General features: G+C 57.4%; 1 long non-coding RNA gene across 2 annotated transcripts in view; it reads left to right on the top strand.

Annotated features, from left to right (window-relative positions):
- The window catches only part of LOC137462488 (uncharacterized), a 338,602-nt gene that overhangs the window by 83,151 nt on the left and 244,171 nt on the right, over positions 1-11,280 (top strand). The gene's annotated exons all lie outside the window — the stretch shown is intronic.

Below are 11,280 nucleotides of genomic sequence, written 5' to 3'. Positions count from 1 at the left end.
CCTCGGGGACCCTAAAGTTCCTCGGGGTCCCTCAGGTCCGACAGCACTGCGGGAACACCGTGACTCGGCCACACCCAGGGGCTGTGGGTACCCCCCAAAATCGGGGGTTGCTTCTCCCCACAGATCTTGCCCCCAAATCCCTTCTCCACACCCCTGTGGGCACAGCTCTGCAGGGATCCCCCCCTTTCCCCGCTCAAATTCAGGGCAAGGAGCCCCCTCCACTCACTCTGTGCTCAGGTGACCCCAAAAAAGTTGTGTTTGCCCCATGAGGGGTTTGGTGGCCCCGGGCTGGGGTGGGATGTGGGAATATCCTGCCTGAGCACATGTCACCCTGCGTGTCACCAGCTGCTCTGAACGTCATTGAATGGAAGATTAAAGCCCTGGCAGGCTTTCCAAAATTAAAGGGACAATGACGAGGAGGTTAAACCCCATATCTGGGATTGGGAGAGCAATGCCTCCCAACCATTATTCGCAGAAACATTTGTGTAACTGAAAATCCCCTTTTTCATTCGATTTTAACATTCCTCTCTTGGTTTGTGGCTGGGAGCTGAGGCAGGGCAGTCACACCAAGTTCCTGTCCCTGGGACACGAGAGGGGCACTCCAAAAATCCCAGTCTGGACTGGGATGGAGCCACTGGTCTGTCCCGAGTGCCTGGTTTGACTCTGAGCACGTGAGGGTGAGCTGGGGACGGTGACAACTCTTGAAAGGAGAAACTTCCCGGAGCTCAGAGCATGCAAACACCAAAAATCCCAAAAAATCGCTATGTAAGGAACAAATTTAAGCCCTTCCACAGACCCTGCTCGGTGCAAAACCCTCTGTAAGCATCTCTGCTTACGGGAAGCTCCCACTCAGACCTGGAAGTCGCAGGGGTTTAAGCCAAGCTCCAATGTTTCTGTAAATCACGGGTGAGCTCAGCCCTGGGGGATCCTGCTTCCATCACCTGCTGGTTCAGGCAGAGCCTTGGCCATGAATTATGGTGGGAGAGGCACCCTGCAGGCGTGGCCAGGTCTGTATTTATCATCAGCACTGCCTGAATAAATCCCACCCTGCTCCTTCCCGCAGCAATTCCACAGGGCCACGACCCCACAGGTCACAGATCCTCAGCTGCCACCACCCTGTCCTGCCCCCGCAGCTCCTTTCGGGGTGTCCCCCTGTTCCTCGGGGGTTTATGGCTCAGGCTGAGAGCCCCAGGGCACTGCTGCCTCATCCGGGGGAGTTTCCCACTGAATCCATCCCAGGTGTCAGACGTGGCTCCCTGGAAGTCACCGCTGGAGTTTAAAATGTCCTTGTTTTGGGGAAAAAAAAATAGGAAGGCAGCTCAAAACTGCTGCTCCACACCCATTTCCCTGGGTGGGATTCCAGGCTTTCCTCCGGGGGAGGAACCCCGGCACAGGCAGGCCCTGAGGACCAGGGAAGCAAAGTCAAATTTATTGATTTCTTTTGATTTCACGGAGTCCCGAGTCTGCAGAGCAGCGAGTTTTTGGGGAAAGCTCCTCGCTGGCTCTCCTTGGCTGCCCCTGCCGCCACCCATCCCTGTCCCGGTTACTGTCCCCTCTCCTCCCCGGGCCATTCGCAGCTCTCCCGAGCGCAGGAATTTGCGGCTCCATCCCCTGTTTTCTGCAGGAAACACGCAGGAATCCCGGCCGGCTCTTCCCCCCGCGGCCACAGTGAAACCAACGCAGCTTTTCAGGGAGCCTTCTGCATTTCGGGGAAACTTCTGCCCTTGTTTTGTGCTGCTGATGTTTTCCCAGCCGGTGGGGCTGTCTCTGAATTTTTTCGGAGCAATCTTTACGAGGAACTCGCAGCCCTGGCTCCAAGGCCATGGCAGGAGGGTGGCTGCTCGTTTGCTGCCTGCTTTAATTAACGAAGGCAGCAAAGCCAGGCTGGCCCGCGCTGCCCAGGCTTTGCTGTCTCTGTGCTCACATCAATGCACTTCTGGCAAATCAGCACCTCTGGGGGCGGATAAAAGGCGATCCCTAAGGGAAATCTGAGCTCCTTCCACTCTGCCAGACCAGGCTTCCTCCTAATAAATGGGCTGAGAGGGCTCTGTCTCATCCCTGGGTGATAAAAACACCAATTGCTGACATTCCCCTCTGTCTTCCCTTCCTCTGACATTTCATTGAGGAGAAAACAACGCCAGCGACTCCAAACGGGCTCTCGTTGACATTTGCTGGCCCTGGCTAGGCAGAGCTTGACAAGGGGGATGTCCCTGTCCCCAGGAGCCCAAAATTCCCCCTGGCTCATCCCAGGGGAGGCCGAGCTGCTCCCAGCCCAGCCAGGCTGAGTGAAACCAGCCCCTCACTGCAGCCTGCAGTAAATCGAATTTATAGGCATGCTTGGGACTCCAATTACCACAGTCATTAACAATTTGTTAATGAGTCAGTTAACATGCCTTGGGATCTATGGAGAAAGGGCGTTATAAATCTGACAGCATCAAATACTGGCCAAATAAAGAGCTGAGTGTGCCAGGGGCTGCTGTGGGGGGCAGGTGGGACCAGCTCCAGCATCACTGAGGTTTTTCCCTGCCAGGGGGGCCAGGGATGGCCAGGGACACTGCTGGGGTGGCCAGGGACGGCCAGGGATGGTGCTGGGATGGCCAGGGACACTGCTGGGGTGGCCAGGGATGGCCAGGGACACTGCTGGGATGGCCAGGGACACTGCTGGGGTGGCCAGGGACACTGCTGGGGTGGCCAGGGATGGCCAGGGACACTGCTGGGATGGCCAGGGACACTGCTGGGGTGGCCAGGGACACTGCTGGGGTGGCCAGGGATGCTACTGGGATGGCCAGGAAGCACCAGGCTGGAGATGGGGAACTGAGGATTGACACCAAACACTGATTTTAGCAGCAGCCAAGCCCCAGAGCCTGGATTTTCTGTGTTTTTGCAGATTCTCTTGTGCCACCCTCGGGTTTCTCTCCCATCCCCAGCACAACCAGGCTGTGCTGAGCTGCCCCTGCTGATGGAAAACCGGCCCAGGGCAAGGAGCAGCAGCAGCTTAATTACAATCAAAGCCTGCCAGCCTCGTCAGAGACGGGCCAGGGCTGAGCTGGGCAGGGAGACGGGAGCAGTTTGGGAAACGGGAGCAGTTTGGGAGATGGGAGCAGGCTGGGAAAGCTGCAGGGATGGGGTGGCCAGGGCTGCTCCCCCACAGCAGCACCTGCACAGCATCCTCCTGCCAGGGCTGCTCAGACACCGCGGAGGGTGGCTCAGGTCATCTCCTAATCCCCGGCAATTAGAGCCCGGCTTAAACCTGAACGCAGAAGATTTAATGTCTCTGCCCAAATTCCATCCATTAATCAGCCCAGCCCTGCAGACTTCGGGGGTACCAGAAGAAAATCTCGTTCTTTTTTTGAGATCTGCCCAGGAGATCCACCCTGAGCCCTGTCCTGCAGAGGAAACCCCCCAGCCCAGCCTGCAAAACCCAAGAGCCAGGGAGCAGCCGGGTTTTGCCCTGCCAGCAAACTGAGTCGGGGAGAAGCAGCCTCGGTGCCAGCTGTGCGCTGCCCGCGGCAGGAGTGGCCCGGCACAGCCTGGCACAGCCTGGCACAGCCCGGCACAGCCCGGCACAGCCTGGAACATCCCGGCACAGCCTGGCACAGCCTGGCACAGCCCGGCACAGCCCGACACAGCCCGGCACAGCCTGGAACATCCCGGCACAGCCTGGCACAGCGTGGAACATCCCGGCACAGCCTGGCACAGCCCGGCACAGCCTGGCACAGCGTGGCACAGCCCGGCACAGCCTGGAACATCCCGGCACAGCCCGGCACAGCCCGACACAGCCTGGCACAGCCCGGCACAGCCTGGCACAGCGTGGCACAGCGTGGCACAGCCCGGCACAGCCTGGAACATCCCAGCACAGCGTGGCACAGCCTGGCACAGCCCGGCACAGCCCGGCACAGCCCGGCACAGCCTGGAACATCCCGGCACAGCCTGGCACAGCCTGGCACAGCCTGGCACAGCTCGGCACAGCCTGGCACAGCCCGGCACAGCCCGGCACAGCCTGGCACGGAGCCGCAGCCCCTTCCCCGCGGCGACAAACGCCCTTGTGAGCAGAGGGGGCCGGGCTCGGCGTGAGGGAGGGACAATGCTCCGCGCAGCGCTGGGATGCTGAGCCGCAGGGTGCCCGGGGTGCCAGGCAGGGATCCCGAGCTGGCAGCAGAGATCCCGGGCAGCCCTCAGCTCCTCTCCCCCCGGGACCCACAGCAGCCTCGGGATGGGCTGGGACGGTCCCTGCCCGTCCTTCTGCAGGGTCACCCCGCTCCGGGGCATCCTGCGGGGCATCCTGCGGGGCACGGAGCCCTGCGAGCTGCCCGGGTGTGGCAGATGGCAGCTGAACCCCGGGCACGGAGCAGAGCCCCGGGGAGGGCAGCTGGGCAGGGTGGCACAGCCCGGGGAGGGCAAACGGGGGCTGGGCAGGGTCCCTGTGCCCAGCACAGCCCAGGGATGGCAAATGAAGGCTGGGCAGGGTCCCTGTGCCCAGCTGGGCACGGTGGCACCTCTGGGATCAGCCCCTGTCCCCCTCAGGGGTCACCCTGTGCCCTCCCCAGGCCGGTGCAGCCGCCCTGACCCCACGGCCGTGGCTCTGCACAGGGCAGGGCTGGCATCAGAGGGGTTTGGCTCAGAAGCCCACGGCAGGACGCGGGCACCGGGCTCGTTTTGCCCTGGAGTTCAGATCCTGCTCCCAGCTCCTTCCCAGCTGTCCCTCTGCCGAGCAGGTGTCACCCTGAGCGTGGGGCACACCTGGAGGAGAGGAGCAGCCCTGGGAGGGGTCTCTGTGGCTCTGCACACCCCTCTTTGCTCCTCGGGCTTTGCTGGGCTGGAGCCATTTCCCAAAGGAGCAGCTCAGCTGAGCCCCCCGGGAATTCTGTGTTTCCTGGGGAACTGGCCATTCACCAAAAAGGCTGCTGAGCCCTCAGGGAGGCTTGTTCCTCCTGCAGCTGCTCCCCAAGCTTGCAGGGAGTCAAAGCACGAGGTACAAACTCTCCTGGCACGCTCCAAGGATGCAGCAGAGGGGGGAAGTTGGCTGGAGCAGTTCTGTGCTGGCTGGAGTTCGTTCTCCCAGGGTCAGAACAGAGGGACCAGGAGTTCAGCCACTTATTTGGGTTAATTCTGCTTTTTATCACGAGGAATTCAGGCCTCATCTCAGCCTCGTGCTAAACTGGATTAGTTTTACTGACAGTGCTGGAGCTTCCAGATTGACACCAGCAACATCTCGTTATGTAACGCAGCAAGGATAAAAATACAGCAGGGTGAAACATCAGCTGGCAGAGGAAATAACTGGGGCACCCACACATTTAATGCATCCTGGAAAATGGGGGGAAGAACCCCAGTGCTGGAGTGCTCAGGGCATCTCCTACCACAGGCTCTGCACAAATCATGATTTATTTCAGCCTTGTCACACGCTGCTCACAGCCAGGACAGTCCTGGGGCAGGGCAGAGCCTGGGGAGCACCAGCAGGCAGGGAAACACTCAAACTAGAGTGCTGAGTTTCCCTGGGAACACCCTGCGAAGCTCACCTCTTGCTTTTTGCGGATTTCCCTCGGAAGAGGTTTGTCCCGCTCCCACCCGCTCTGGGGAGCTGCTGGCGCTTTCCCCGTGCCCTGCTCTGCCATCCTCGGCTGCTGGGGCAGCCCTGGCCAGGTTTCCCTGCCAGGCTGGGCCAGAGGTGGATGAGGGGATTTTCCAGGATGCCAAGGGAGCTGCCCTGACCTGTGGGAGCCGCGAGCTGCCTGTGAGGTGCCACCACGCCAGGCCAGCTCAGTCTCCTCGGTGGCAGCCACCCTTCAGCTCCTCCTTGAGAAAACCCTCGGGGCTGCCTTTTCCCCGGCACTGTGCCCTCTCCCCTGCGGTGTTCCTGCGGTGAAGATGTGATTTCTCTCTCTCCAAGCTGATTTTTTTGTCCTGCAGGGCCCTTTTCCCCCCGGCTGTTTCCTCCAGCCCTGCAGCCCTGCATCCCCAGGGGCAGATTTTGCTGCTGCTGGTGTCACTGCACACCCAGGCTGCGCCAGAACAGCGAATTTAAGGTGCAGACAGGAACAAAGCCGGCCAGGCTGCTGTAAAACAACAGATGGGCAGTGCCTGTGCCGTTCTGCTCGGGCAGATTTTGGAGCTAATAATAGTTGTAAACATCTCTGTGCACCGTGTTTAATCCCGATAATCTCTTTAGCCCAGGCTGGGCTTTGCTGGGCGTTCTTCTGGGCCTGGGGCATCCCTGCACCTCGGGATTCCGGCAGGGATTGCTCTGCCATGGAGCAGGGGCAGTGCCAGAGCTGCCAGCCAGGTAAAACAGAAAATAAAAAGAAAATGCCACGCTGGGCACAGGTCACATTTCAGTCCTGGATGTGCCTCCAGCAGCCCCGGGGTTCCACACAGCCCCCGGGTGATGCTATCAGCTTACAGATCTCCATCCAAACGCGAGGCTTTGGGATTTTTGTGGTTGGAAATATGAGGAGCACGAGTTCAAAAATCCACACAGCGAGCAGAGAAATAGGACCCTTTTTTAAAATAATTGTTTTTTTTTTTTAATCTCTGGATCCTGGGGAGGAGCTGACTCTGGGGTTTGGAGCTTTTAATAGAGAAACTGGAATCTGCTCCTGTGGTGAACTGTTCCTGCTGGCCCAGGGACACAGGACAGAGGGACAGAGAGACACAGGGACACAGGGCTGGGCTCCTCAGCAGCTGCTGGACATGAGGGGTGCAGGTGGAAGGGGTAGGAAACACAAAAATCCTTTTTGAACTCAAATAAAAGGAAGCTTTTTCTTAAAAAAAAAATTAAAGGCAAAATAAAAACCCCCAAATCAAACCCAAACCTCACCTCATTATTGTTAAAAATCCCCCCCAAACATGGTGGAAACTGTGGGTTTTTTTTTTTTCTGCTGGGCAGTGCCAGAGTTCCCACCTTGCCTCAGCTGCTGGGCCCTCTTTGGCCCAGAAGCAGAACCAAGGCTCAGTTCTGTCTTCACTTTCCCGATTAAAATGTTTTTTCTCATCATTAACTCCATTTAAGTGCCTGTTTTCCAAACACACAGAGGGCTGCAGCTTCCCTTGGAAGGCAGCGGAGGCTTTAATGCCAATCAGGAATGCTGGAGTTGCCCCCCTCCAGATTTGGGTGCCACAATTCCCTTTTTGCTTGGGGCTACAGCTGATTTTTGCTTTAGATTCACCAGCACTGGCCACGTCACTAAAGCCACAATTCCCAGGGCCAGGCAGGCCCCAGAAGTTCATTAAAATAAAAGGGTTAAAAGGTGAGCTCCTGCCTGGCCCAGAGGGCTGCAAGGGGCAGGGAGAACTCAGCTCCCAGGCATTTATTATTGGAGCTCTTCGCTGCTCTCCAATCATTTACATTTTTGCATTCATTAAAGCAGCATTACCAATTCCCAGAGTTCCTGCTCTCCCATTCCCTGTCCTGGACAAGATCTCAATTTATTCCAGACAAAGCCTGAGCCTCCTCTTTGATGTTGAACTCTCCTCCTGGCACCCCCAGGGCACAGAGTGGCTGCCCAGGGCATGGAAGGGGAAGGAACATCCCAATCCCCATCCACAATCCCATTCCCAATCCCATCCCCATCCCCAATCCCATCCCATTCCCAATCCCCATTCCCATCCCATTCCTAATCCCATCCCATGCCCCATTCACATTCCAATCCCAATCCCATTCCCAATCCCATCCCCATTCCCAATTCCATCCCCAGTCCCAATCCCAATCCCATTCCCATCCCATTCCCCATTCCCAATCCCATCCCCCAATCCCAGTTCCATCCCCATTCCCAATCCCAATCCCATCCCCATTCCCATTCCATTCCCATCCCAATCCCATCCCATGCCCCATTCCCAATCCCAATCCCATCCCCCATTCCCATTCCCAATCCCATCCCAAATCTCACCCCCTATTCCCAGTGCCATTCCCAATCCCATCCCCATCCCAATCCCGGACTGGTTTCCCCTGCAGCCCCCCTGCCCCGTCCCCCTCGGGCACAAAGCTGGGACAGGGGACACCGGGTTTGTCCCCTCCCCGGGCTGTTTCCCATTGTCTCTTCAGAACGGGAATTGTTGTTGGGAGCAGGAAAAGCGTCTCCAGCCCGAGGTGACATTGTCGCCGCTGCCATGGCAACCTGCGTTTGTTTCTGGGAGCTGCTCCCTCCTAATTAACAAAAATCCTCCCCTGCACGTGGGCCCCGCCGCCGCTCCCCCGGGCCGCGTGGGGAGACCAAAGGGCCACCAAAAAGAACTTTTCTGGCCCCTTCTGGTCACTGGGACCAGGCGGGGCCAGCTGGGGATGCTCCCGGAGAGCCCGGGGCTCGCAGGCTGGGTCACCCTGGGGAGCCCGGGGCTCGCAGGCTGGGTCAGCCGGGAGAGCCCGGGGCTCGCAGGCTGGGTCACCCTGGGGAGCCCGGGGCTCGCAGGCTGGGTCACCCGGGAGAGCCCGGGGCTCGCAGGCTGGGTCACCCTGGGGAGCCCGGGGCTCGCAGGCTGGGTCACCCTGGAGAGCCCGGGGCTCGCAGGCTGGGTCACCCTGGAGAGCCCGGGGCTCGCAGGCTGGGTCACCCTGGAGAGCCCGGGGCTCGCCCGGCTCAGCAGCACATCTGCAGCACAGCTGGGGCTCTGCTCATTCCACGTGGCAGGAGAGCAGCTCTCAGCACCTGGGGAGGGGCTGCCACGGAAAATTCAGGAGCAGCAGCCATGGCTTGGGAATTCCGAGGGGTTTGTGCACATTTCAGCTCCAGGTTTGCTGCTCCGGCCTTTCAGGGATCCATAAATCCAAGAGCTGGGCCCAAGAGAGCCATTCCTGTGGGGCAGAGTGAGGTGTCCCTGCCTGGCTCAGGGAAGCCCAGGAGAGCTGAAATTCCTGCTGGAATTCCTCCCCCTGGATGAGATCCGTGAGCTGAGGTTTCAGCCGCCCCTCCTCCAGGCTCTTTGGGCTCTCAGGAGGACCCCGAGGAGCAGGGAATTGATTGTGCCCTCACCTGCTCTTACCCAGCCAGGTTTCCTCAGGGATGACCTTCCCCATCAAACATTAACTCTGCAGCAAACACTCATTAGGGAGCATTTGCTGCCCTTAATAATTAAGGCTTTTATTAATCCACTGGCTGCACTTGGAGCAACAGGTGTCTGCAGAATGAATTGTGTTGGCATTTAGGTGGAGGAATAAATGAATTCCATTGCCAGGCAGGGAAGGAGAAGGTGTTTAGATTCCACTGCACTTTCTAGAGCTGCTGGATCCGCTGCTGGAGCTGTAATTATGCAGATTATTAACTGCCAAGCACCAGGCTCCGTCATTTCCAGAGGGAAGCGGTGCCTGGCAGCCCTGCAGCCCCTGCAAACCTCCAGCAGGCTCTGTGCTGGTTCTGTTTGTCAGAACCCAGCACATCCCTCTGCTGCCCTGGCTGCCTCCAGACCCTGGCAGGGGCTCAGAGACCCTGGCACCAAGTCAAAAACACCTGTGGCTTCCATTTTAGCCCATGGGAAAAACTGCCAGCTTTGTGTGAGGAATTACAAGCCACAGGGGTTTGAGTAGTGTGGTAGTTAACACAGGGTGGAAAAGCAGAATTTTGGGGATTTTAGAATGGGGTTCAAGGGGACAAGACGGAGGGATTTGGGCATGTCCTGACCTTCTTCTCCTTCTCCTTGCCCTCCATGTCTTGCTGTGATGGTGACACTTTTCTGTTAAGGCACAGACACACTGCCCAACACAGATGACAGATATTGGCACGTTATTGCAAACAGACTATAGGTAACTTCTGATATAAAATGTGAACACCGCCCTGAGGGCAGACAGAATGCCACGGCCTCCTTGCTAGCCAGAGCTGGGCAGGTCAGAGAAAGAATGATACAGACAAGGAAAATTGAACAACCTTGAGAAGCCGATCCTACACATTTCAGACTCCTCCTTTGGCCGCTCGGGCTGGGGAACGAGGACTTTTACACTCTTGGGGTCACCCCGACCCCCAGACCCCGAGACTGCTCTCAGCAGCAGCTGCACAACCCAGGGACAGGAGAGCTCCAGGCAGGCAAGGGATGCTCTGGGATGGGGAGGAGGAGCTGCAGCTCCCCAGAACCCACCTGGAGGGAGCCTCCACCTCAGCTCAGCCGTGGGCTGCCCTTGGGCACGGTGCAGGTGTGCTGAGAGCCCCAGGAACTCAAAAAAAATTTAAAAACCCCAATACCAAGGGGGCCCCGAAGCGTTCTGGCAGCAGGGGTGGCAGTCCCTGGCCAATTGCCCTCCCAGGTGTGGTGACAGAACAAATAAAGTCACTGCAGGGTCACCCAGAGCAGCTCCTCTCTCCCCTCTCTGTTTCTGCTTCCTCAGCTGGGTTGGGGCAGGCACGGCTGAAACACAGAAATTGCTCAGGGGGATCAATAATGTTGGTTTATGTAACTGCTGGGGAGCTGCAGTGCTGGGAAAAACAGGAGGAAATGCTCCTGCTTGACCAGAAAGGACTTAGGAACCAGAAGATACCAGAGTATTTGGTGTCAAACAGGTGAAATCCGAGTATTCCTTCTGCTGGGACTGAAGTTTGGCTGCTGTGGGCAAAACCCTGAGCACAAATCCAGGGATCTCTGAGCTCCCTGGGCTTCCCAGCTGAATTTCCTCTTCCTTCACACGACAACAGGGCTATGGAGTCACACTCAGATGTCAGATTTGGGGGAAAAAAGGAATTTTTTTTCCAGGCTCTGGGGCTGGGGAAAGCTCAGGATTTGGTCTCAGGCGCCCTGGGCCCTCTCGTGGCTGCTGGGGACAGGACACGGAGGAATTTCATTTCCTACCTAACACCCACTTCGTGTTATTGGAAGGAGATGTTTGGGTTTGGAGTGCAGAAAATCCATCTGTTGCACGCAAATGTCCTCAAAAATGAAATGTTTGGAGCAGCTCCTGGGCACGGGAATGGCAGGACATTATCATATCAAATAATGATGATAAATATTAAATAATAATAATTTGTTCCTTTCTGGCAGTGCCTCCAGCAGGATCCTGGGGCAGAGGAGGTTGGAATTTCCGGGTACCTGAAGGATTTTACCTGGGGGCCCAAACCACAGGAGCCAAAGCCAAGAGGGGAAATCCGGGTCATTCACCCCAAATGCAACTGCAGGATTCCCAAAAAAAAAAAAAAAAAAATTCACAACACAGAGAACTGGGCAGAAACAGAAACCAGTGAGAAGCTGCTCCTCCTTTGTGTCTGAAAAAGGACAAAGGCCAAACTTACAGACCTCAGGGATTTAAATTTACCTGTCTTCCCCTGTTTTTAGAGCCCACAGACAGGGGAAGCTGCTAATTTGATATAG

Source organism: Anomalospiza imberbis, chromosome 25 (genome assembly GCF_031753505.1).
Source record: "Anomalospiza imberbis isolate Cuckoo-Finch-1a 21T00152 chromosome 25, ASM3175350v1, whole genome shotgun sequence".
Classification (NCBI taxonomy): domain Eukaryota; kingdom Metazoa; phylum Chordata; class Aves; order Passeriformes; family Viduidae; genus Anomalospiza; species Anomalospiza imberbis.
This window is presented reverse-complemented; position numbering and strand designations above follow the sequence as displayed.